We start from the raw sequence: 27,405 nt of genomic DNA, 5'->3' as shown, positions 1-27,405 counted from the left end.
GCACTGGATTAACGCATCCGTCTCCAAGACTGAAATAGTCCCAAACTCAAGAACAGCCTTCCTTAAACGTGTAGGCCACTTTTGAGGCCCCATTCAGGGAGGCTGTTAGATTTCTGGGGCACATCCCAGACCTTTACTGACCCGGAATCTTTCCCTTTCCGGACAGAACACGGGAATATGCAACCCCACCCCCACCCAAAACTCACTCAAACTGAAAACACGGTTGAAATCAGGGGGCTGGGGACTGCAGTTTTATAACTAACTGGGTGACCTTGGAGAAGCCACTCAACCTGAGCCATGATTTTCTCATCTATAAGTGGGAACTGGTAGCACCTGTCTCCTAAGGTGGTCACGCACACTAAAGGAGTGTTTGCATACGCATGCACACAAGTGTGTATGTATACATACACATACACATACACACACACACACACACACACACCCCTCTAGTGCAGTGTGCCTGGCAAATGTTCCTTCCTTTTCCGTAATAGTAACTGGCCACACACTGGAAAGCCTAGAGAGCTTTACAGAAGTACACCGACTCAGCAACCCTAGAGATCCTGATCTAAGTTGCCTAGGGCGGCCCCTACAACAGGGTTATTTTGGTTTGGTTTCTTTTTTAAAGCACCCCAGGTGGTCCTAAACAGCAGCTGGGGTTGAAAACCACACCGGGGAAACTGCCAATAAAAATCAATTATCAGGGGCGCCTGGGTGGCTCAGTCGGTAAAGCTTCCGACTTCAGCTCAGGTCATGATCCTCTGTGAGTTCCAGCCCCGCGTCGGGCTCTGTGCGGACAGCTCGGAGCCTCGAACCTGCTGAGATTCTGTGTCTCCCTCTCTCTCTGCCTCTCCCCCACTTGCACTCTGTCTCTGTCTCTCAAATAAAAAAAAAAAAATCAACCATCATTTCTCTTCAAGAGAATGTACTTCGACCACATTCTGGAATTGCCCAACTTGTGTCCAGGCTGTTATCAGAGGCGTGGATGCCCCGAGATTCCACCCCCAAGCAGCCCTTTCCTGGTCCCTGCAGAAGTGGCTGCAACTGACTAAGCTGGGGGGATGCTTTTTCTCCAGACAGAGCTTCAGGGTGGCAGGACAGGAACAGGAGTCCCTCCTGGGCCCTTGGGTGGGCGGTGGAGCGCTGCCTCAACAGGAATACCCAGGTCACAAAAAGCCTGAAGATCACACATCACCATCCCCCGCCACAGGCTCAGGAGAGCAGCCCACCTTTAGCTCAGCTCGCACCTCCCCTTCTCCCGCCTTTCCTACCCTCCTCCACCCCCCACCCACTCAGGGGGGCTCCTGGAAGCGCTGGTTTGCAAGGGAAAGGTTCAGTGGATACTTCAGAGTATGCAAATCTGAAAGGTTCTCTCCCGACCAAGGAGACACCCGTCGCCTGCCGCAGTCCTGCCTGGGTACTCTTCCTTCACCTTAACACAGACCCCGGGAAGCTACAGGGACTGGCAGGAACTGAGGGGAAGTGAAACCCCCGCGGGTGGGGCTGGCGACAGGGCATCTTGGGGGTGCAGGAGGTAGGCGGGGCCAGCGTGTTGCTCTCTCAGTTGGTCAGAGTTTCATGAATCCCCTCGAAGCTAACTTTTGTGTTTCAAGACCCCAACACCCACCCACACCTCCCTGCTGACCCAAACCAAGAGGAACTTCCTCACCTCTTGCCCCAAATCCCTCCCCTGGGGGTGGGGGGTGGGGGTGGGAATCATCGGATACTCTGAGTATAAATAGAAAATAATTACTAGTGAGTTGGTAATGTTCCTTCGCCTATTTTGGGTGGGTCTCTGTTCAGGTTTTTTAGGCAGGCGCACGGAGCTCGTGCATCCACGCGAGCACACATGGGCCCCCGCCGGAGGTGTGGGGAGGGTGTGTGTCTGTGTGTAGGGGGGTGGGGGGACATATGGAGACCCCGTTGCCCGCATTCGGCAAGATCGAGCTAGCTAGCGCCCAGCCATCCAGCTGTCCCAAGATGGCCAGTCGATCTCCAACCCCGCCCGCCCAGACCTCAGGCCTGCGTCGCGTCTGGGGGCTGCTTCCCGGTGGCTGTGTCCTCTGCCTCCAAGGTTACTGGATTGTGCGAATCAATTTAGACACTTTTTCAAGGAGCAAAATTAAAATCGCTCCATTAATCCCCAAATGCCTTCTCCCATCTGCTGCAACTCGCTCCCACTGGGACTTGCATAATGAAAGTTGAGGGAAAGTGGAAGGAAAGTTGAGGAATCAGGGGGCAGGAGGGGGGCTCCCGCCCTTGGAGTCCGCGCCAACCCCTGCAAGGGGCGCAGCGCGGGGCAGAGGCCCCGGCACCCAACAGGGAGAAGTGGCGACAGCGGAAAGCGGGGAGGGGTCCGGGTGGCGGGGAGGCAACCAAGGTTCTAATTCCAGGGACCTGGCAGCTCAGTGAGAGGCGGCCGCTCCAGGCAAGGCTTTTGTTCTCGCCCTCCCCTCTCTCTCTCTCCACCTCCTTTTCGCCAGCCTTGTGAGTTGCAGGCTGCACACACCCCTTCCCTCCCTCACACACACCTCCTTCCCTTCAGGGCCCGCCTGCCCTGTTTACCTAGAAACTAGCATCTGGAATCCGAGGGGTAGACTCCTTGCCAAAACCCAAGACTCCGGGGGCCGTGGGCTCCCGGGCTGTGTGTGTCTCAGATCCGCCTCAATCCTAGGCGGGAGGGGGCGGCGAGAGGGTGAAGGAGGGTGGGCAGAGACCACCCCCACATACACACACGCGCTCAAGTCCACACCCGTGCGGAGCCCAGCGCCCCCTCTCCGCGCTCGGAGCGAAAGTTGGCTTCCCGGGCGACCTCTCCCAGCGGAGGTGCGGGCGGTGGGGGACGCGCCATTGCCCACGGAAAGGTGGAGAAGGAAGAGGAAAGGTGGAGGGAGAGCGGCGCCGGGAGGGGAGGCGGGGGGTGGGGGGAAAGGGTTGAGCCCACCTGGACACGTGCTGCCTTTGCCGCCCGTGCGCTTTCTCCAGCCCCAGCTTGAAGATGCCTACAAGCACAATGACGTCCCACCCCGCAGATGATGAGGGTGGTCTTGTCCTTCGTGGGGTGGTGCAGGGGGTCGTCCTTGCGCGGGGGGGGGGGGGGGCGCTTGCGGGTGTTGAGCCACAGCGGAGTGTCCTGCTTGGTGCAGGTGCTGTGCCTCAGTCCCGCTTCTCAAACAGGCGGCAGAACCGGAAGTCACAAGTCCCGCAGCAGCAGATGAAGTCTCCCGAGTGAACGGCTGGTCCCACTGGCCCATGACATCGAAGTAGCTCGGGCAGAAGTCCGGGGTGGGCGCTCGGGTAGGGCGCTCGTCTGAGACCCCCGCGCCCTCGCCGGCCCCTCCCCAGGCGGCCCCGGAGCGGTTGCCCCCCCCTCCCCCCCGCCAGCACTACCACGCTGCCCAGCTGCGCCAGCTGCCCGTGCCCCGCTCGCTCCTGCGCCGGGCACCCGCGGGCGCACAGCTCGGTGAGGAAGCAGCCGAGGAGCAGCCGGAGGACGCGACGAACCAAGCCTCCCAGCCTGGGCTCGACCGCTGGGCCGCCGCCTCTCGCGGGGCTCAGGCAGCTGCGCGGGGCTCAGCCCTTGTTCGCCTCCCGCGCGCCGCACGCCGAGGGCGAGGGACCGGGCGGGGAGGGGCGCGCCCGGCGGGGCGGGAGGAGGATGAGTGGGGGCAAGCGCTGGGTGCAGCTCCGGGCGGCTACGGGGAGAGGCGGGGGCCAGAGGGCGGCGGAGAGCTGGTCTGGCCGCGGCTCGTATAGGCCGGCGGCTCGGGACTAGCCGCCCTGCGCCCGCTCTCAGGATCCCTCTCACCTCTCCAGCTCGCCACGTGCCCTGGAGAGAGCCCAGCAACGCTTGTGGAATGAAGGGAGGGCAGGAGGAGAGGGGGAGAGGGGCGAGCTCGAGTGGGGCAGGTGCGCGGAACAGGTGACTCGGGAGCGCTGGCGGGAGCGAGTTGGGGGGCGTGCGGCGCTGAGCTAGGCTAACGGGCGGGGAGTAGGGAGCTTCGGCAGCCACTGGGGCTGAAGGCAGAGCTCGGGTTTCCCAGCAGGTGCAGGATAGCTGCGGGACCTCCCGCGCCCTCTCCGGGAGGGAGGCGCGGCTCAGACCTGTTCCTGGCTAAGAGGCGGCTCAGCCCGTGGCTTTTTCAGGCGTGAGTCTGCAGGATCTGTGGTTCGAATCTGTCCTCCAGGGAAGGGGGGACTCGCAGGGGTTAGGTGGGGACCGACTAAGTGGTTTCCACTCCAAGGCAGACTGGGGCACAGTTTGATCAGGATCGCCCCTCCATGGTGCCCGGGGCCGCCTCAGCTCGCTTCGCCCTGCCCTTCCCCCGACTGCGCCCTCTAGCCAGGCGCGCGTCCGGGATGGTTCCACTCCCTGGGATTTGCGGAGGACCAAGGCTTAGCTGGGAAGGCGGGGTGGCAAGCCACTGGCCCCGGGGTAAGCACCCCCGGGAGAGGGCCGTGGGAGGAACTGAAGTCAAAGAAGCGCAGGGGGTAGGGAGAGGCAGCAGACCAGGCCCAGGCAAGGGCACGTCTCACGTCCCGGAGGGTCTTTCCTTGGGACTCTCCCAGGCCCCAGGACCTGCCACTTCTGTCCCTCTACGACCTGGCGGTGGCCTTCTCTGCGTTCCTTAGGAGGGCACACCGACGCGCCGCGTCTGCGCACCCAGATCCGTTGCAGCGGAAGGCCTGGACATCTAGCCTCAGCCACCCTCCCACGCCTGGAGCCCGCATCTGGGTCTCCGGAGTTGGCTGGCCCTGTGCTCACGGAGCCCCCCAGACATCCTCACCCGATGTGGCGCAGTCCGGCCTTGCTTCCCTGGCTTCGAGCCTCCGGGTCATCACCCGTCAGCATTTACAAATCTGCCGTCTCCACCCAGCCGATTCCAGCCATCCGTCGGCCCTCTCTCATTTTCTCCCACTTCTTTCTTCTGCTTGAATTTGACTCCAATAGCCCCCAAAACAGGATTTGCACCAAAGCTGCTACACCGAAGTTAGATCTCCCACGCCACTGCGTTGTTGTTTTTTGGTTTTTTGGTTTTTTTAATTGCATTAACTAAGTATACACTTTGCAGTCAGCTGGGCGGTTTGCAGGGAAATGATGTCTCCACCATCCCACCCCCTCCATTGGGCTTCAGTCAGGGCCTTCTCAAGGCATTTTCATTTTCAAAGCACCAAAAAGTTGGGCCACATAGAAAATGATATAGTGGGTTCTCTTTAACTGAAACAGCATGGTTGGGGAGGTGGTTATTGGACTCTATTGCAAGCTTTCTCAAAATGACAGGGAGCTTCAGTAATTAATTGTGCCTTCTCTTGGAAGAATGTCACCTCCTGTCTTCCGAAAGACTAGCATAGAATGACCCTGTTCCAGCAAAAAATGAACCAGGCCAACACTGACCCAGCATATTCAGGAGTAGGCCAGCCCTCAGAGACTCATTGAATCGCAGGCTGTATTATGTCCCAAACCCACCTGGACAAGGTGTGAGATTGTTTAGTCTAAATTCATCAGAGCCTCCGAATGAGGTTCCCGAAATAGGGGAGTGTGGCATGTCTGTCCACCCACAGCCACCACCACTGTGTGAGCCTCTGCAAACACAAGCATTGGTGTGTGAGAGCTAATGATAGCTGACATTTATTTGATGCTTACAACATACCCACTAAGCTCACCTCTTCTAAAGTCACCTCCTCACAGATGCTCAAAGCAGTGCCTAGGATCTCGCAGACAATCTGGGAATAGGTGCTAAACCACTGGAGTGACTGATCTCATTTAACTCTATCTCTAGATAATATTACCAGGCCCACACAACAGAGGGAGAGACTGAGGCTCAAAGCAGTTAAACCAGTTGCCCACCAGAGTAGCGCAGCAAGGACGCTACACAGTTGGCGTTTGACCCAAGAAATGTGACTCCTGGGTCTGTGTTCTAACCATTGCAGGTAGTGCCTTCCTAAAATAGGCCTCTAGACTCCCTGTCCACCTGACATTACATTATATATTTGGTTTTCGCCCATCTCCGCACACTGAACGGTAAACTCCAGGGTAGAAAGGGGCCTTCACTCCTACAGCATCTCCCAGCACCTACAGCAGCCAGAAGCATGAGAAAAACTATTTACAGGCTGTTTTGATGAACTTACTAAGCTCTTATGCAAGATCGTTGGTGTTAAACCAAGGGAGGAAAGGAATGCGTACAACAGGACAATGGAGTTTCTGCTGTAAGGATCACACAGAGGGATTGGGATGTTTCTAGCCACTAAATCAAAATTGGAAAGGACTCTTCCAGCAGGCCTACCAAGGTCTGAGAAGCTGAGGCTCAGAGAGGTTAAGGGCTTTGTCCCAAGGTCACGTGGTCAGCAAATGAGAAAGCCAGGGCTGGGTGGAGAATGCCAGACTCCTAACCTCTGATTTCCTGCCTGCCCACCCCCACCACACCCCACCCAGGCACCTCCCAGCAAGCCTCAAGGCTGGGAGCCTAGGGCAAGAGCCTGGTAGGAGAATAGGTCACAGACACCTTTCCACAAGAGTTGGGGGGTGTTGAGCCACTTCTAAGTTTGATTTTAAAAGAGAGAGAGAGAGAGAACAACAAAAACCCACCTAAGTGAAAACAGACAAAATCTAGACAGAAAAGTCCTTTTTAGAATCTGTCTCCAATCTCTGTAAAATATTGCTTGTCACCAGAACATTTGAGTCCAGTCCTCAGAGGAGACACCCTGGTTGCTGTTCCTGGCTTTAATTAACAGAGACTGCCCCCTCTTTGTCACAGGAGAGTGCAGGGAACCTGTTTCAGAAAGAAGCCAACCTGACAGACTGACCCTTCATGGCTTATCTGCCAGATCCCAAACTTTAAACCACTATCCCTGCGAACTTCAACTAAACCAAATTCCCTTCCTATTCCCGCCTGCCCCTCTGGAACATCACCCACACCCATTTCCCAAACCTTTGAAAAATATGTATAAGAAGGGAGAATCAGGTTCATTTTACTCTTTAAAGGAAGAAAGCCACTTTCCTCTGGGTATGTCAACTCAGTAAATAGAGTCACTGCCTCCTTTTTTTTTTTTTTTTTAATTTTTTTTTTTAATGTTTTTTATTTATTTTTGGGACAGACAGAGACAGAGCATGAACGGGGGAGGGGCAGAGAGAGAGGGAGACAGAATCGGAAACAGGCTCCAGGCTCCGAGCCATCAGCCCAGAGCCTGACGCGGGGCTCGAACTCACAGACCGCGAGATCGTGACCTGGCTGAAGTCGGCCGCTTAACCGACTGCGCCACCCAGGCGCCCCTAGAGTCACTGCCTCCTAATAGATTTGTGATTGTTGAGAACATGCCCCATTTAGAACATGTGGTTGAGAAAGCATTTCTCTCAGAGTTCCTGGTGGGGAGGGGTGCGGTGTGGGGGGGGGGGGGGGAGGGGGTGTTTATTCACTTCCTAATTGAAACAAACACCTGTCAAGTTCATAGAAAATAAAAAATCAGGGGCGCCTGGGTGGCTCAGTCGGTTAAGCGTCCGACTTCAGCTCAGGTCATGATCTCGCGGTCCGTGAGTTTGAGCCCCGCGTCGGGCTCTGAGCTGATGGCTCAGAGCCTGGAGCCTGCTTCCGATTCTGTGTCTCCCTCTCTCTCTGCCCCTCCCCCGTTCATGCTCTGTCTCTCTCTGTCTCAAAAATAAAAATAAAACGTTAAAAAAAAATGAAAAAAAATGAAAAATCATCATCAAAGACCACCCCCTCCACTACCCAAATGAATTTATGCAAATGTGTTGAAATTAAAACTCAGCTCTTCAGGAAAGTGCTTTCTATGAAAGAGTTTATGACATTATTTACAACACAGGCACTTTTATTTTTTTTTTAAGTTTTTTTTTTTTTAATTTTTTTACTGTTTATTTATTTTTGAGACAGAGAGAGACACAGCATGAGCAGGGAAGGGGCAGAGAGAGAGGGAGACACAGAATGTGAAGCAGACTCCAGGCTCTGAGCTGTCAGCACAGAGCCCAACGCGGGGCTCGAACTCACGAACTGTGAGATCATGACCTGAGCCGAAGTCGGACGCTTAACCGACTGAGCCACCCAGGCACCCTGGCACTTTTAATATCTAAGGAAGAATCTCGTTTGCTGTAGGCTTAATCATCTCAGTCTTCAGCATGATCTGCAAGGAGCCTGCAAACGTACACTCCCCAACAATTAAGGGGAAGGAGCGATGTTACAATGGAGGTTTGCTCACCAGGACTTGCAGCCCACGTCAGTCTATACTCAGCTCTACAAATTAAACTGCCTTGTGGCCCTCACCGGAAGGCGTTGATTGTTAATAGTCCTCATCGGGTGACATTTAGGGTTTCAGAAAGGTTTCTTAGCACCTGTTAGCCTTGAGAAAAAAGAAAAGAGATGACACAGAAGCTGTTGGTTGGAAACCTTAAGAGCTACCTGGGGGCTGGGGGGGGGGCGGTGGGGGGATCAAAACTGGACCCCCATATACAGAGGGCAAGGAGAGACCAAAGAAGGAGGCAGATGTCTCCAGATGGGTGGCTGATGGGGTAATAAGCAAGGGAACTTACAAGGCCTGCTCTGGCCCTGCAAGGCAAGTGGATCTCTGTACCTGCCTGCCAGAATCTTACAAGTTTATATTACACACAACCTGCAATAGGGGTCAGTAGTAAATCGTCCAGATGGTCTTAATAGCACTTTGCTCTCTCAAGGCTGCATCCTTGAAGCAGACTCCTAGTGCCAGAACCGTGTTTGGAATATACATTGCAAGGACAGGGGAGCGGGTGATGAGCCTCCGATTGCCTACCTCCAGCTCAGGGGTCAACTGAAGGTCATGTCCCCTTGATGACTTTCTCCAACAGAAGCCAAAATGTGGCCAGCACCTTGCCGTGCTGGGGCAACAGGCTGATTTGATATGGTTTATTCTCTTGTTCTGAAAAGATAAAGGAAACTACAAGAGAAGTGAAGTGGGTCTAAATTTTGGTTCCCCCAGACTACAAGTAGTAGGTGAGATGAGTTTTGGTGGTACCCAAACATATTTTTTTTTAATAATTTTATATTTATTTTTAATGTGTGTCAGAAAAAAATAACATATCAAACACTTGGCTTCATGGGCAGAAACATTTAAGGTGCACATCAATTTAAAGTCCATTTAAGAAGAATGATAAATATGTTATAGTATTTATTCATAAAGTAAAAATGAAGAAAATAAGATGAAGTGTCTTGTGTTTAGGAAAAGTGGGTTTTGGTATGAGGTCAGGGTTTCTCAGCTTCAATGCTATTGATTTTTTTTTAATGTTTATTTATTTTTGAGAGTGAGAGACAGAGCGTGAGCAGAGCAGGGACAGAGAGAGAGAGAGAGAGAGAGAGAGAGAGAGAAGACACGGAATCTGAAGCATGCTCCAGGCTCTGAGCTGTCAGGCACAGACCCGGATGAGTGGCTCAAATTCACGGACCATGAGAACATGACCTGAGCCAAAGTCACTAGCTTAAGCGGCTGAGCCACCCAGGTGCCCCAATGCTATTGACATTTTGGAGTGGATCATTCTGTGATGGGGGAGCTGATGTGGGGGGCTGTCCTGTGCATTGTAGAAGGTTCAGCAGCCTCTCTGGACTCTACCCACTAGATGCCAGGAGCATCTCCCAGTTGCCACAACTAAACACTGTTGATGAGCAGAGATTGTGAAATCAATTGAGAACTTCCCCATGTTTAAATCCTAGCTCTTTTTCATATGAGGTTTATGACCTCAAATGAGACACTTAACCTCTCTAAGCCTCAGTTTCCCCGTCTATAAGATGTGGATATGAAGGGTGCTTTCCCGGGACACAGGGATGGCTCAGTCGGTTAAGCCTCTCTGACTCTTGATTTTAGCTCAGATCATGATCTCATGGTTGGTGAGTTCAAGCCCCATGTTGGGCTCCACACTGACAGTGTGGAGCCTGCTTGGAATTCTTTCTCTCTCTCTACTCCTCCCCATGCCCTCGCGCTCTCTCTCTCTCTCTCTCTCTCTCTCTCTCTCTCTGGGTCTCTAAATAAATAAATACATACCTACCTACCTTAATAAAAGAATGGTGCTTTCCCCAGGAATATTACAAACACTCCATATCTTCTAAAATTACAAACACTCCATATCTTGCATAAAGTGCTTAGCACAGTGAAATGGAACTTTAATAGTGCTTAGTAAACATTTACTCTTATTACAGGAAACCTGAAGGAGCCTAGCAGGTGTCAGGCACTGCCCTGAGCCCTGGGGAGACAGAAGGCTGAGACAACATCCTTGCTCTCCAGGATCTCCGATCTCCAGGGCAAGATAGAACATAGAGGCAGGGCAAGCATCCTGGGTATGCAGTCTGTACAGCCTTACAGAAACCCATGCTCAGGAGGGCCCCATGCTTCATCTGCTGCTCTGCCATTGCCTTGAATCTCTTAAATGATTTCTGAACATGAGGCCTCACCAATTCTGCAGCTAGTCCTCTATGTAGGGGATGCACCTCTGGCAGAATGAGAGATCAAGCATACGGGAACTTACAGGAGGATGTTTTACTCCGCCTACACAGGCAAAGCCTTCTCTCAAAGGTGTTGACATCCCATAGTCCTAGCTTACATGTATGTAAGCATTCTCAGCAATGTAGCAGGAAGAATTTTTTTTTTCTAAGTAGGCTTTATGCCTAGTGTGGAGTCCAACGCTGGTCTTGAATTCACAACCCTGAGATCAAGACCTGAGCTGAGATCAAGTTTAACCAATGGAGCCACCCAGGCACCCCCATAGCAGGAAAAATTTTGGTAGATTTTCTTTAAAAATAGTTCTTGGGGCGCTTGGGTGGCTCAGTCGGTGAAGCATCCAACTCCTGATCTCGGCTCAGGGTATGATCTCACATTTCCTGAGATCAAACCCCACATGGAGCTCTGCACTGAGAGTGTGGAGACTGCTTGGTATTCTCTCTCTCCCTATCTTTCTGACCCCCCCCACCAAAATAAATAATAAACTTAAAAAAAACAGGTAGTTCTCAAATGTCAGTCCCAAGAACAGTACTGAAGTTTTCCATAGTTAAGTTTCCACTGGTCCATAGAAAATTGAGAAAAATTATGAATGATGAAATAGATATTCTATAAGCACCTCTTTTAAAGGTTGTATACTTTATATGTGTCACAATTCACTTTCTAAATTATGTTAGTCTTGGGGCACCTGGGTGGCTCAGTCGGTTAAGTGTCTGACTTCGGCTCAGGTCATGATCTCGCAGTCTGTGAGTTCAAGCCCCACGTCAGACTCTGTGCTGACAGCTCAGAGCCTGGAGCCTGTTTCAGATTCTGTGTCTCCCTCTCTCTCTGACCCTCCCCCATTCATACTCTGTCTCTCTCTGTGTCAAAAATAAATAAATGTTAAAAAATTTTTTAAAAAATTATGTTAGTCTTATATTCGTGTGTGTGTGTGTGTGTGTGTGTGTGTGTTTAAATATTTCTTACCAGGGAAAAAAAATGGTAAACTTGTGCCTAATTTTTGGTCATTTTACTATAGATGAAATCCCAGAGACTGAGATGACTAATTTAAGAACACCACAGTAGCTTTTGTTCACAAGTAAAGTGGTAATTTGAAGCAATTCTCTGAATAATTTAAGTCCCTTCAACTGTACTGTGAAACCAAAATAGGTTTTAGGGTCATGCATTTGCCAGCTAGCTACACTGGCTAAAATGATGAGGTATATCCCCAGGAATCAGCTATGGCTGGATGCAAACCACACAACTCCATGGACCCATGTCTCTCTGCTGCAACAAATCCCTATAAATACAGATTGTATCAGTTAGTTTTTGCCATGTAACAAATTATCCCAAAACTTAGTGGCTTAAAATAACAACTATTTATTTAACTAACAGTTCCGTAGATTGGCAATTTAGGTTGGTCTCAACTGGATGGTTCCTTTGGTCTTGGTTGGACTCACTCATGCATTTGCTGCTAACTGCCAGGTCACTAGGGTGCTGGTTGGTCTGGGATAGCCTTCATTTGGGACAGCTCCTCTCTGTCCCATGAGATTTCATAAGCCAGTAGGCTAGCCCAGGTTTTTTCACATGATGCCTGGGCAGGGCTCCTAGTCACTAAAATAAAGCACATAAGACTTATTGAAACCCACGGTCAGAACAGGCACATCACCAGTGTGCCACATTCTGTTGGTACAAAACAAGCTACAAAGGCAGTTCATGTTCAAGAAGAACATGGAAGAGTCGCAAGGTTGCACTGTAAAGGGACATGCATATGGTGCTTGGGTGGCTCAGTCAGTGAAGCATCTGACTTTTGATGTCAGCTTGGGGCATGATCTCACAGTTTGTGAGTTTGAGCTCTGTGTCAGACTCTGTGCTGATAGCGTGGAACCTGCTTGGGATTCTGTCTCTCCCTCTCTCTGCCCCTTGACGACTTGCTCTTTCTCTTTCTCTCTCTCTGAAAATAAACAAGAAGAAGAAGAAGAAGAAGAAGAAGAAGAAGAAGAAGAAGAAGAAAAAGAAAGAAAGAGAGAAAGAAAGAAAGAAAGAAAGAAAGAAAGAAAGAAAGAAAGAAAGAAAGAAAGAAAAGAAAAGGGACATGCATGCAGAATGTGTGAATCACTGAAGCCATTTTTTTTTATTTTTATTTTTTTTTAAATTTTTTTTTTTCAACGTTTTTTATTTATTTTTGGGACAGAGAGAGACAGAGCATGAACGGGGGAGGGGCAGAGAGAGAGGGAGACACAGAATCGGAAACAGGCTCCAGGCTCCGAGCCATCAGCCCAGAGCCTGACGCGGGGCTCGAACTCACGGACCGCGAGATCGTGACCTGGCTGAAGTCGGACGCTTAACCGACTGCGCCACCCAGGCGCCCCGCCATTTTTTTTTTTTTTTTTTTTTTTATTTTATTTTTGAGACAGAGAGACAGAGCATGAACTGGGGAGGGTCAGAGAGAGAGAGAGGGAGACACAGAATCTGAAACAGGCTCCAGGCTCTGAGCAGTCAGCACAGAGCCTGATGCGGGGCTCGAACTCACATACCGCGAGATCGTGACCTGAGCCGAAGTCGGACGCTTAACCGACTGAGCCACCCAGGCGCCCCTTTTTTTTTAAATATCAACTGTCTTAGTCCATTTGGGCTGCTGTAACAAAATGTCATACACTGGGTGGTTTGTAAATAGTAGAAATCTATTTCTCACAGTTCTGGAAGCTGGCAAGATCAAGACACAAGCATGGACACATTCTGGTGACCCCCCTCTTCCTGGTTCATAGCCAGCACCTTTTCACTGTGCCCTCACATCGTGGAAGGGGTGATGGAGCTCTGTGGGGTCTCTTTTATAAGAAGAGTGATCCCATTTGTGAAGATGCCACCCTCATGATCTAACCACCTCCCACAGGTCCTACCTTCTAATATCATCATATTGGTCTTTAGGATGTCCAGATGGGAATTTTGAGAGGACACAAACATTTAGAGGATAGCTTCAGCCTACCAAGCAGTTCAAATGCCATTACTACCAACCACAGTAGCATGAGAATCTCCCTGTCACCAAGACTGCCTCACCGACAGTATGCCAGGAGAAACTTACACACACGTATTGTACCGTCAGCAAAGAAGCAACAGTCACATAAAGTTATACAATCTGTGTTTTCATCTACATAATCAGAACAACCCCTGTATATTGGGAAGTTCGGTACACCAACAGCCAGCCGTGTGTCCAAACCAGTAAATCGGGAGGTCCTTGGTGCCTCCCTTTGTCTCAACTTCCATACCCTGTCAGTCACCAAGTTCTGTAAATTCTCCCTCCTGAACAAACATCAGATCCTTCCTTCCTGTCATCCCCGTTCCTCCTGTTTCACTTCAGCTCTCATCATCTCTCATGGTGACGATGACACTTCTCCCTAATTTGCCTACCCCCCCCACCATGTCCTCATCCTGAATCTAGTTGCCTTTCATTCACTTAACAAGCCTTTATTGAATGCTCACATCGTGCCAAGCACTCTGCTGGTGGTGGCAGATACAACAGGAAATAAGAGAGCCCATAGTTTGCTAAAGGAAAGAAACAAAAAAGACTTAATTTATTAGTCAGGGTAGGTCATGTGCTGTAGTGCATAACCACAAAATCTCAGTGGCTTAACCCAATAAATGGTGACTTAGGAATCCAGGTCCCTCCCATCATGTAGCTCCGCCATCGAAAAATCATTTACTTTCATCCAGGTGGAAGCCATATGGAGCCATACAGGAAAGAGCAGACGGATGGCGTGAGGTAGTTTATGGCCATGCCTGGGAAGTGGCATACATCATTCCCACCATATTCCATTGGCTGAACTTGGTCACATGGTCCCAAGTTCAGCACAAAGGAGTCTGGGAAATGTAGTGTTCCTACATGCTCAGAGGAGGAAAGATTGCTGGTGAGTAGCATAACCAGTCCTTTCTTCAATGGATGATTGTCATGCATATAACTGGGAAGTATGGCATCCTAAGGGAACCAGGGGAGGGTCTAATGTATTTAATATATCCTCGGATTCAGGAAGGCAGAGCAGTGGGCTAAATAATGGCCCCCGAAGATCCAAGTTCTAATCCCTGGAGCCTCAAACCTAGTACCTGGCAGAAAGGACTTTGTAGATGTGATTAGGTTAAGGGTCTTGGGACAGAGAAATTGCTCTGGATTATCCAAGGGGGCCCTAACTGTAATCATGAGTGTTCTTCTAAGAGGTAGATGGAGGGAGATTTGACCAGGGAAGAGAAAAAGAAGACGGGATGACAGAAGCAGAGATTGGAGTGATGTTCTCTGAAGATGGGGAAAGGGTACACAAGCCCCAGAAACTAAAAAGCTGGGAAAGGCAAGGAAGAGATTATCTCTTGGAACCTCCAGAAGGAATCAGCCTGCCAACACCTTGATTTTAGCCTGTTAAGGTTCAGTTTGAACTTCTGGCCTCCACAAATATAAGAGAATAAAGTTTTCTTACTTTAAAACACTGAATTTGTGGTAATTTGTGACAACATGAGGAAACTAATACAAGCAGTAATGCCTACACTGAGTTTCGGATAAGGATCACTCACTAGTGAGCTAAGCAAAAAGACTGGAAGGCAGGGCTAGAAGTGGAAGTTAAGGTTGAAGGGTAGCAAGGTCCAGATCCAACAGGATTTGGCAGGGAGGAAAGAGAGGGGAGGGGGGCAGTGAATTTAAGCCTGAGGGCACCAGCAAGCCATTGAAGCAGGAGTGACCTGACCAAGATCTGCATTTTTGCACGATGACCCCACCGACCCCATCGGCTCTGCAGAGAGAAGATCAGGGGAACCAGTGCTGGCAGCAGAAGACAGTCATTTGCTTTATCCCAGGAGAAAAGTAGAAAGGCCATAATTCAGGGTCCTGGCAACATGTAGTGGAATCAACAGGACTTGGTGATGTCCCGCCTCTGATAAGAGACATCCACTCCATCACCAACACCAGCTGCACCAACTCTGATGGTTAATGGTACCTGCAGAGGACATAACCTGCTTAGGACCTATCCAGAATAGAGACATACTAGGGAAGTCTAAAGGAACAGGGAAGGTGCCTGTGAAGACCAGGTGCCTGTGAAGACCAGGTGCTATCCATTGGATGCCTTCTTCCAAATCCTGTAGTTGCCATGACCATCATGTCCTTTGTAATTTGAGTAAAATAGTTACAGCACCATCCCCATATACAGGGAAATCCAGCATTAACCTTCATCACCACCCACACCACGATCAAGGGATTTCTATTTCTCCTAATTCCTTCTGACTCTGATTTCCTGCTTCTGCTTGTACAGCTATGCTGATGTGCACTCCACAGAGATATCCCCAACCAATGGGTGAGCTGGGGCTGAAATCCAACCTGCACTGTCCTGGCAAGTCATGTACTCTTGGTGTATACAGAAAATGATTTGATGCTTGGCATGGGCAGAACTTGGAGCTTTGGAGGAGAAAAGCAATAAAGACTGGCAATAAAGGTCAACTAGGGGGTCAGCTGAAAGTGTTTCAATGCCTTGCCTTAACAAGGGCTCAAGACTGCTTCCTCTAATGATGGTACCTTGTCTAACAATGTAAAACAAAGAGAGACACATCCATTCAGATTTGCATCTTATGCAGATCACTGTCAAGCCAATCTGGTCCTCATCACCCATATGGGACCGAGAAAAAGCCAACCAGTCGGAGCTGAGAGCGTCTATACCAAGTCCTGTGGGGAATCCCATTGGCCTCCATGCACAGACAGGATCAAACAGTGCTGGGAAACAGAAAGGGAAAATGGATATGATTCCAGAGAGAAGCAGAAGCAAGACAAAAAGAAACTTAACTACCTTATTGATGGCTTTCTGGATCCCGAGATTTGGGGGTTCTCTGTGCTACTACTGAATCTTCCAATAAAGTCCTCCTACCTTCCCCCTATTTTTGCCCAAATTAACACAAGTTGATTCCTGTTATAATTCTGACCTGGATACTGTGTGTCTAGTTTCTTTCTTCAGGCCTTCATCACATCACCACCAAGTGTCACATTTTGTGTCTCTCCTCCCCGATGCCATGAGTTGGCCAGATGGAGAGGAGGAGGAGGAGAGGTCAGGGGAAGGCAGGGGTGGGGAGAAGAGGCAAGAAGAGGGGAGGAGGAGGGGGGAGAGAGAAAGGTGTCATTGCATACATACGCAGAGATGTAGAAAAATGTTCATTATAGCATTGTTTGTAATAGTAAAGGACTGAAAACAACCTCTGTCAGTGAGAGAACTGATAGTCTCCCGGAGAAATCTCTCCATCAGTGAGGTATTGGCCAAACAATCCACAGTAACTCCATATTGGAATACTATACAGCAGTTAAAAAGAATGAGCAGTGAAAAAAAAATTCTAGGGGTGCCTAGGTGGCTGTCAGTTGAGCATCTGAGTCTTCATATCAGCTCAGGTCGTGATCTTGCCATTCATGGGATCAAGCCCTGCATAGGGGTCTGAGCTGACAGCTCAAAGACTGCTTGGGATTCTCTTTTCCTCTCGCTCTGCCCTTCCCCCACCTCTCTCTCAAAATAAATCAATAAAAAAAAATCGAGAACTCAGTTTAAGCATTACTGCCTTACTTACATATTTAATAAATAAATATGTTTATATTCTATATATGTTATAAATTATAATAAATCATAATTCATATTATACATCTAAATGTATTTTATAAAAACATGTAATAAATATACTGTCAATTATTTATTAAAATATATAAAATATATATTTATTTTATATAAATATATTATAATTTTATAATATAAATTTATATAATATATATTATATATTATAAATTTATATAATATATATTATATATTATAAAGTATATTTATTATATGAATGTATTTATATAAATAACACAAATATGAAACTTAGAAATAAACTTATATATATATATATATTTTTTTAAATTTATTTATTTATTTTTGGGACAGAGAGAGACAGAGCATGAACAGGGGAGGGGCAGAGAGAGAGGGAGACACAGACTCGGAAACAGGCTCCAGGCTCCGAGCCATCGGCCCAGAGCCTGACGCGGGGCTCGAACTCACGGACCGCGAGATCGTGACCTGGCTGAAGTCGGACGCTCAACCGACTGCGCCACCCAGGCGCCCCAGAAATAAACTTATATTGATAATATACATAATATACATGTATTATATATAAATACATACTATGTGTGTATATATATCAAATGATCTTCAATTAAGATATAATTTTTTTAAAAAGCAAGGCAGAGATACAAGCACACTTACTTTTAATTTTTTTAATGTTTATTACGTTTTGAGACAGAGAATGAGAGGGGAAGGGACGGAGAGAGGGAGACACAGAATTCGAAGCAGGCTCCAGGCTCTGAGCTGTCAGCACAGAGCCCCGCGCGGAGCTCAAACTCATCAACCTCCAGATCCTGCCCTAAGCTGAACTTAGACGCTCAACCCACTGAGCCACTCAGGCGCCCCAAGCATACTTACTTTTAGAATGCACAGACTATTTCTTGGAAGATGTACTAGAAGAAGTCGTGACCCTCACAAACAGGAAGGGTGGGGAGGCATGTTGTTCTTCCCTGCATGCTTCTGTGTGCTGTTTTTTAAACCATCTATATATGCTTCAACTATTCCAGCAAAGTAATTGATTAAAATGTTTTTAAAAGCACCTCTGTGATGGATCCCTGACCATGACTAGACCATTTCCCTTCCTTGGGCCTCGTTTCATTCACCTGGAAAACAGGTCAGCAGAATTCAATGCTCTCTAAGGTCCCTGCTCCAAAAACCGCCTGCTAATTGCTCTGGCATAACTTTCAAATGAAAGCAGTGGTTGTCCTAGCTTTCCACAACAGCATAGGATGTTACCATCATAATATGAAATGGCTTTTTCTTTATTAGAGTTATCTTTGGAATCCGGCGAGTTAAAGGATATAAAATGAATCATAAATAACATATTTGCAAATCATGTAGAATAAGATGATTTTTTACAAGAGGCACATTTGGGCACCTAATCAACCCCACACCCTCTGCAGAGAAAAGTCCTCCGTAGCCTAGTCAGAGATGGATGAAGATGCCTGACCCAGGAGCATCCAGTCAATTATAATGCTGCCTAAAGCCAATTAGATTTGTCCTCAAGAACTTGAGCTAAGAAAACATGGGGGGGGCGGGAGGGGGGGCGGGTAATCCCATTACCTCAATGCTTAGGAACCAGAGGAAGTTGCATGAGAGCAGGAAATGTACAATCTTCCTCGTGCTGTATGCCCAGTGCTTACCACCACTCTGGCACATACTAGGTGCTCAATAAATATTCGTTGAGGGGTGCCGGGATGGCTCAGTCAGTTGAGCGTCTGACTCTTGATTTCGGCTCAGGCCATGATCCCAGGGTCATGGGATGGAGCCTCGCGTTGAGCATGGAGCCTACTTGGGCTTGTCTCCTCTTTCCCTCTGCTCCTCTCTTCTGCACTCTCTCTCTCAAATTATATATGTATATATATATATATATATATATATATATATACACACACATATATGTGTATTCATATGTGTAGATTTATACACACATATATATGTGCATGTGTATGTATATATACACATACTAGTTGAAAGAAAAACTAATCACCAGAGGAATGGTCCATAAACTCTGACAGCTGAAGATTCCCTGGTACCACCCAGTTCTTTTTCCTTTGAGACACCTAGATTTCTAGATTTTCTTGGAATTTTGTGGGATTTTTATCTTTCTTTATTTTTTTTTAAATTTTTTTTTCAACGTTTTTTATTTACTTTTGGGACAGAGAGAGACAGAGCATGAACGGGGGAGGGGCAGAGAGAGAGGGAGACACAGAATCGGAAACAGGCTCCAGGCTCCGAGCCATCAGCCCAGAGCCCGATGCGGGGCTCGAACTCACGGACCGCGAGATCGTGACCTGGCTGAAGTCGGACGCTTAACCGACTGCGCCACCCAGGCGCCCCTTATCTTTCTTTAAAAACCCACTTCCACCTAAGCTAATTTGAACAGATTTGGGGTTCTTTCATCCAAAAGAGCCCTAATACAAATATTCTTTGTTTTCTCAAAACACAAATCATTTTTTCCCCTGAGATTCCTTTCTTTTAACTAAATCCCATCAAAATTCATAGTAACATGTTCCATGGTTCAATTCCCTGCAGCAAACGTGTGTTGAGCTAGAAACTATGTGAGACCTGAAAGATGAATGGGGCCTAATCCCTGCTACCCGGACATTACATTCAGATACAGAAAGGGAGACATAGAGTTAAGTCTTTCAAAGAGAAGATCGTCTGAAAGAGAAGGTTTAAACAGTGCACTGTGGGTGTAAGTGGGAGAAAGAGAGCAATATCCGGGAAGACTTCACGGAGGAGATGACCACAAAGATGGGTTTTGAAGAATGAGCAGGATGTTTAGGATAAGGGTTAGGTCACCCTTGCACCACCACTTCTGCGAGGGGCGGGGGGGTCACGCTTGCGACGCTGCTCTGCATGGGAGAGGGTTTGCGCACGCGCCACGCCCCCATCGCCTGGGAGGGGCTCGCGCATGCGCCCCTTCGGCTCCCCATGTCAGCGATGTAGCAGTGATGTTCCTTTTAAGTCAGGGGTTTCCTGTGGTGCCTGGCTGGCTCAGTGGGTTAAGCATACCACCTTGGCTCAGGTCATGGTCTCTCCGTTTGTGGTTTTGAGCCCTGGATCGGCCTCTGTGCTGATGGCTCTGAACCTGGAGCCTGTTTCAGATACTGTGTGTGTGTGTGTGTGTGTGTGTGTGTGTGTGTGTGTGTGTGTCTGCCCCTGCCTCACTTGCGTTCTTTCTCTCTCTCTCTCTCGCAAAAAATGCGTACCTGAAAACATTTTAAAGCAGAGGTTTCCTGGATGGCTCTTTTCACTTTCATTCCTGAAGAAGCAGGCATCTGTCTCGTCCATCGTTCTTTTGTTGTCGTTGGCATAGGTGACTACATATACCACATTTCCCCAGCCAGCATCCAGGACGTGTAGCATTTCTTCCACCGGCCTGACACCTCTCATCCGCTGTGACACTGCATTCCTCTAGCGCGTCCCACATGCTCCCGGAAACTGGACTGTAACTGTGGACAGCAGCACTGTCCCATCGTCTTCTCATGGCATTTCAGGAGGCTCTTCATTCACATCTTCTCTTATTTTTCCGCTAGGCCGATTCTAGGACCCCTGACAGGGAATCTGAAGCAGTGAGGGATCCAGGAGCAGCCCTGCTACCGTTTGGCTCCCACAAAATGGTCGCCTTGGAACTCTTTATAGAAGAGGAGAAAAAACCACCACCACGGCCACCACACCGACCCTGCAAAGAATGTGGAGACCACCACCACCCACCCCCAAAAGGAAACTCCAGCAGGGTACATGTATACAGTACCTATGGTGTTGATCAAGTATTTTGGATCAATAAGTGAGGGTGTATTGTTGACTGGTAAGTGTAAATCTAAATCCCTCAGAGGGGATTTTATTCTCCGAGGTCGCCCCAACCTAAATTGTTGGCCCATGGGGAGATCTGTTGTCCCTGTTGGTTGTATTGATGTAGTCTCTTTGGACCAGTGAATTAAAGCTCCATAGGGTTTTGTCCTATTCCCGCCTCTTCACAGGAAGGTCCACTTCACCCATTGGAAGAGACAGTAAAACCCTCATGTGGCCATTCATATGAGTCACTATTTAGGGAACAAGTGATTATGCTACCTTTGCATGGTCAGGATACCACTGCCTTTACACTAATGTCCCTGGGCAGGCAGGGCCTCCAATACTAGAAATGTTAGAGGTGATGTGATTGGTAAACAGGCGAGGTTTGTGTTCCCTGAGTTCCTTTTACTTCTTTTCATCTTTCCTTGATTTGCTGTGTTTCCTGAATAGCTTTTTTCACTTTCAGAGCTGAAGAAGCAGTCATATGTTACGGTTAGGGTTAGGATTAGGATTAGAGTTAGGGGTTAGGGTAAGAGTTAGGTCACACTTGCACCCCCTCCTTCAGTGCAGGAGGGAGGCACTCATGCGCCTTGCCACCCCTCCGCATGGGAGGGGGTCACCCATGCGCTGGGCCCCTCCCTCCGCAGGGGAGTAGTGATGCCACTATTTCATGTGTCATTTCATGAATGGCTCTTTTCACTTTCACAACTGAAGAAGCAGGCATCTCTTAAGGTAAGGGTTATGGTTAGGATTGCCGTTTGTGGTTAGGGTAAAGGTTAGGTCATGCCTGAACCCTCCCTTGGAGTGGGAGGGGGTTCATCCATGCGCCCCAGCCCCCTTCAGTGGGGGAGGGTGTTAACGTATGAGCTGCGCCCCTCTGGCACAGAAGGGTGTTCACGCAGCACACAGTCCCCCCTTGGGGCAGAAGTGTGTTCACGTATGGGCACCACACCCCTCGTGGAGGGAGGGCGTTTGCCCATGTGCCCCACATCCCTGGGTGCGGGAGGGTGTTCACGCATGCGCGTAATTCCCCCTCCGCGTGGGAGGTGGTTCATGCATGTGCCCCGCCCCCCACCCCCCGCTGTGCCAGAGGGGTTCACCTGTGCACAGCACCATCCCTCAGCGAGGGAGTAGTGATGCCACTGTTAAACCTAATATTTCCTGGATGACTGTTTTCACTTTCACAGCTGAAGCAGCCATCTCTTAAGGTAAGGGTTAGGGTTAACATTACTGTTAGGGGTTAGGGTAAGTGTTAGGTCATGCTTGCAGCCCCCCTTAGGGCAGAAGGGTGTTCAGGAATGCTCACCCCCACCCCTCAGCGAGGAAGATGGTTCACGCATGCGCCCTGCCCCCTTCTATGTGGAAGGGTGTCACCCGTGCTACCCCTTGGGGAGGGAGTAATGATGCCACTATTAAATGTGATGTTTCATGAATGGTTCTTTTCACTTTCACAGCTGAAGAAACACGCATCTCTTAAGGTAAGGGTAGGGTTAACATTACCGTTAGGGGTTAGGGTAAAGATTAGGTCATGCTTGCTCCCCCCTCCGAACGGAGGGTTTCACGCATTACCCCTCCCCCCTCAGCATGGGAGGGTGTTCACCCATTCCCCTGTCACCGCTTCAGCTCAGGCGGTGATGACCTATGCGCCCTGCCTCCTCAGCGTGGGAAAATATTGAGGCATGCATCCCGCCCCACTTTGGCGGGGGAGGGCGTTCACGTATGCACCCCAAACCCTGAGCGCAGGAGGGTGTTCATGCATGCTCATGCCCCCCCGCCCCCCCTTGGCGCAGAATGTGGTTCACGCTTGCGCCCCGCCCCCCTCTGTGTGGGAGGGGTGACCCATGGGCCCTACTCCCACTTCCGCAGGAGAGGGTGTTCACCCATGTTACCTGCCCCTTCAGGGCGGGAGAATATTCAAGCATGTGCACCACCACCCCTAGGCGAGGGAGGGCATTCACGCATGCGCCCCGCCCCAGGCGAAAGTGTGTTCACTCGTGCACACCCCACCTCGGCCAGAAAGATAGTTCATGCGTGTGCCCCACGTCAGCGCAGGAGGGTGTTTACACATACACATAGCCCTCCCTTGGGGTGGAAGGAGGTCACCCGTCAGAGTGCCACCCTTCAGCAAGGGAACAGTGATGCCACTATTAAATGTTACATTTCATGAATGGTTCTTTTCACTTTCACAGTTGAAGAAGCAGGCATCTCTTAAGGTAAGGGTTAGGGTTAGCATTACCATTAGCGGTTAGGGTCAGGTTTAGATCATGCTTGCACACCCCCTCGTCGCTGGAAGGTATTCATGCAATATCACCGTTCCTCAGCGAGCAAGATAATAGTCACGCATGCACCCTGTCCCCTTCGGTGCGGGAGGGCATTCACACATGTGCCCCAACCCTTTCAGCTGGGAAAGGCATTCAAGTATTCGCACAAACCGCCCATGGCAAGGGAGGGAGTTGGCGCATGCGCTGTGTCCCCCTAGGCATGGGAAGTGGTTCACTCATGCACCCCACCCCCTCAGCGAGAGAGCGAGTCACCCCTGAACGGAGCCACCTCTCAGTGAGGGAGTAGTGTTGCCACTATTAAATGTGACATTTCATCAATGGTTCTTTTCACTTTCACAGCTAAAGAAGCGCGCATCGCTTAAGGTAAGGGGTAGGGTTAGCATTACCTTTAGGGGTTAGGGTGAGGGTTAGGTCATGCTTGCTCCCCCCCATCAGTGTGGTAGGGTTTCACGCATTACCCTGCACCGCTCCGCAGGGGAGGGAGTTCACCCATATTCCACTCCCCCTCTTTGGTGAGGGAAGTCGTTTTGCCTTGCGTCCTGACCTCCTCAGTAAGGAAGGGCGCTTGTGCATGTGCCCAGCCTCACTCAGTGCGGAAGGTGGTTCACACATGCACACAACACACCCTTGATGAGGGAGGGCGTTCACGCATCTGACTTGTACCCTTGGGCAAGGGAGATGATTCAGGCATGTGCCCCGGCCTCTCTCTGGCACGGGTGGGTGTTGATCTATGTGCCTTACCCCCTCAGCGCTGGAGGGTGTTCGTGCACGTTTCGCCCCCTAAGCAGGGGAGAATATTAACACATGTGCCTGTCCCCCTCGGCTGGGCGGGGGTTCACGAATGGGCACCACACCTCCTTGGCAAGGGAGGGTGTTCTAGCATGCGTCCCACCCCATTTGGCTCAGGATGTGGTTCAGGCTTCCACCTCGCCCCCCCACCCCGCCCTTCAAGCGTGAGTCACCCACGCACAACGCCACCCCTCAGGGAGGGAGTAGTGATGTCACTATTAAATGTGATGTTTCATGAAACATTCTTTTCACTTTCACAGCTGAAGAAACACGCATCTCTTCAGGTAAGGGTTAGGGTAAGGGTTAGGTCAAGCCACCTCCCTCTGGGCATGGGAGGTTTTCAAGCCTTAGCCGGCCCCCTTTGGTACAGGAGTGTTCACCCATGCACCCGACACCACTTTGGCACATGAGGGTGTTGAGCTATATGCCTCGACCCTCACCGCAGTAAAGTATTCATGCATGTGCTCTGCCCCCCCCACCCCCTTCAGGAGGGAAGGTATAGATGTATATGACCCACACTCCTCGGTGCCAGTGGGTGTTCACGCATGTGCACAGGCACCCTTTGTGGCAGGAGGGTGTTCATGAGTGCGAACAACCCCACTCAGCAGGGGAGACTCTTCGTGCATCCACCACACCTAGGTGAGGGAGGCAGTGACGCATACAGACAGCTCCACCTCCTGGCGGGAGGGTGTTCAAGCACCCTCCCCAGGCAAGGAGGGCGTTCTCACACGAACACAGCGCCCCCTCCTGGCAGAAGTGTTCACGCATGCGCACAGAGCCCCCTTGTGATGGAAGTGTTTTCACATGTGCACACAGGCCCCCTCGTGGTGGAAGGGTGCTCACGAATGCACAAAATCCGCTTCAACTCCGCTGGGTGAGGTAGGTAATGTGCACATGCGCACTACCACACCCCCAAGCCAGGAAGGAAGTTCGCGTATGTGCACAGCGCCCCCTTGTGGCGGAAGGGTGTTCACACATGCACACAGTGTCACCTCCTGGTGGAAGTGTATACGCAAATGCACAAATCCCCGTCAGCGAGGGCGTGCTTTCGCCCATACGCCCTACCCCCATAGGCGTGGGAGGCGTTCACGCACCCGGACGCACCCCCTCTTGGCGGTCAGCCATTCACACATGCGCACAAATCCTGCTCGGCGAGGTATGGCGTCTGCGCATGTGTACACCCACCCCACCCGGAGCCATGAGGGCGTTTGCGCATGTGCATAATGGCCCCTCGTGGCGGAATGGACTTCACGCACGCGAACAGCGCCCCACGGTGGTGCAAGTGTCTTCACACATGCCCACAACCCTCCTTGGGGAAGTACGGTATCTGCGCATGCGCACAACCCCCACTCAGCCTGGGAGCACATGTGGGCATGCGCCCCACTCCCTTTGGTGCCGGAGGGTTTTCATGAATGCGCACAGTGCCCCTGGTGGTGGGTGTTCACGCATGTGCACAGCGCCCCCTTATGGTGGAACGGTGCTCACAAATGCGCAAAATTCACTTCAGCTAGGAGTGCGTTAGCGCATATGCCCCGTCCGCCTAGGCGCAGGAGGTGTTCGCGAATCCGGACAGCCCCCCTCGTGTTCCCGCATGTGCCTTACTAGGTCTCCTTGGAGCGGGAGGGTGTTCACTCATGCACAAAGTGCCCCCTCGTGGCAGACTGGTGTTCACGCATGCGAACACCGCCCCATGGTGGCAGAAGTGTGTTCACACATGCCTACAACCCCCTCAGCAAAATCTGTGCATGCGCACAACCCCACCTCAGCCAGGGAGGGTGACTGTGCATGTGCCTGACATCCCGTAGCGCGGGAGAGTGTTCACACATGCGCATAACCAGCCCTTAGCCAGTGAGGATGTTTGCACGAGTGCACACCACCCCCTCATGGCAAAACATTTTCATGAATGCAAAAAACCCCCCTCAGTGAGGCAGCCCGTTTGTACATATTCCATGCCTGCCTATGCGCAGCAGGTGTTCACCCATCTGGACAGCCCCCTCTTGGCAGGAGTGTGTTCAAGCATGCGCACAGCTCCCGCTTGGAGAGGTAGGTCGTCTCCACATGTGCACAACCCCACCTCAGACAGGGAGGGCATTTCCACATGTGCAAAGCGCACCCTCGTGGTGGAATGGTGCTCACGCATGCGAAAGCACCCTATGGTGGCAGAAGTGTGTTCATACATGTACACAACACCTCTAGGCGAAGTAGGGCATCTGTGGATGTGTACAGCCCCACCACAGCCAAGGAGGGTGTTCGCACATGCGCAATGCCCCCCTCGGGGAGGAAGGCTTTTGCGCATGTGCATAGCGCCCCCTAATGGAGAAATAGTGTTCGTGCATGCGCACAGCACCCCCTTGTGTCAGACCTGTGTTCCCGCAGGCGCACAGCGCCCTCTTGTGGCGGAAGGCTTTCGTGCATGTGCATAGCGCCCCCTGATGGCGAAATAGTGTTCGCGCATGCGCACAGCTCCCCCTCGTGGCAGAAGGATGTTCCCTATCTGGTGGAAGGGCGTTCACTCATGCGCACAGTGCCCCCTCGTGGCCAAATAGTGTTCGCCCATGCGCACAGTGCCCCCTCGTGGTGGAAGGTTCGCACATGCGCACAAAGATGCTGGGCGAGGTAGGCCGGCTGCACATGCTCACACACCCCCTCACAGAAGGGAGGCTGTTCGTCCATGCGCACAGCCTTCGTGGCGTAAGGGCGTTCGCGCCTGCGCACAGGGCATCCTTGTGTAGGATGGGTGTTCTCACAAGTGCACAGCGCCCCCTCGTGCCGGAAGGCTTTTGTGCATGTGTATAGCGCCCCCTCTTGTCGGAAGGCGACAAGAGGTAGTCCATCTGTGAATGTGCACACCCAGCCTCAGGCAGGGAGGATGTGTGTGCATGTACACACCCCCTTCAGGCAGAGAGGCTGTTCGCGCATGCGCACAGCGCCCCTTCGTGGCAGAAGTGCATTCGCCTATGTGCACAGCACCCCCTCGTGGCGGAAGGGTGTTCACGCATGCGCACATCCCCGCTTGGCAAGGTAGAGCATTTGCACATGCGTACAACCTCCCCTCAACCTCAGCGGGGGAGGTTGTTTGTGCATGCACCTCACACCCTTCGGCGCAGATGGGAGTTCACACATGCCCGGAACAACCTCTCGGTGAAAGAGGATGTTCGGAAACGTGGCCCACACCATTTGGCCCAGGCAGTTTCAGGCTTCTGACTTGCCCCCCATTGGTGCGTGAGTGGCTCTCCCATGCAGAGGGCCACCGCTCGGGGAGGGAAAAGTGATGTCACTATGAAATGTGATTTTTCATGAAAGGTTCTTTTTACTTTCACAGCTGAAGAAACATGACTCTTTTAAGGTAAGGTTTACGGTTACATTACTATCAGGGGTAGGGTAAGGGTTAGGTCAAGCCACCTGCCCCCTGCGCATGGGAGGTTTTCAAGCATTAGTGCTTCCCCCTTTGGTAAGGGAGTATGTTCAGTCATTCTCCTGATTCT

At 50.7% G+C, this 27,405-nt stretch overlaps 1 pseudogene; it reads right to left on the bottom strand.

Moving 5' to 3' along the window:
- Positions 1–912: 912 nt before the first annotated feature.
- Positions 913–20,450, bottom strand: LOC131488484 (protein shisa-6-like; annotated as a pseudogene).
- Between the last annotated feature and the right edge of the window lie 6,955 nt (positions 20,451–27,405).

The sequence above is a fragment of the Neofelis nebulosa genome, chromosome 10 (genome assembly GCF_028018385.1).
Source record: "Neofelis nebulosa isolate mNeoNeb1 chromosome 10, mNeoNeb1.pri, whole genome shotgun sequence".
NCBI classification, from domain to species: domain Eukaryota; kingdom Metazoa; phylum Chordata; class Mammalia; order Carnivora; family Felidae; genus Neofelis; species Neofelis nebulosa.
The sequence above is the reverse complement of the archived record's forward strand: the minus strand, read 5'-3'. Positions and strand labels throughout refer to the sequence as shown.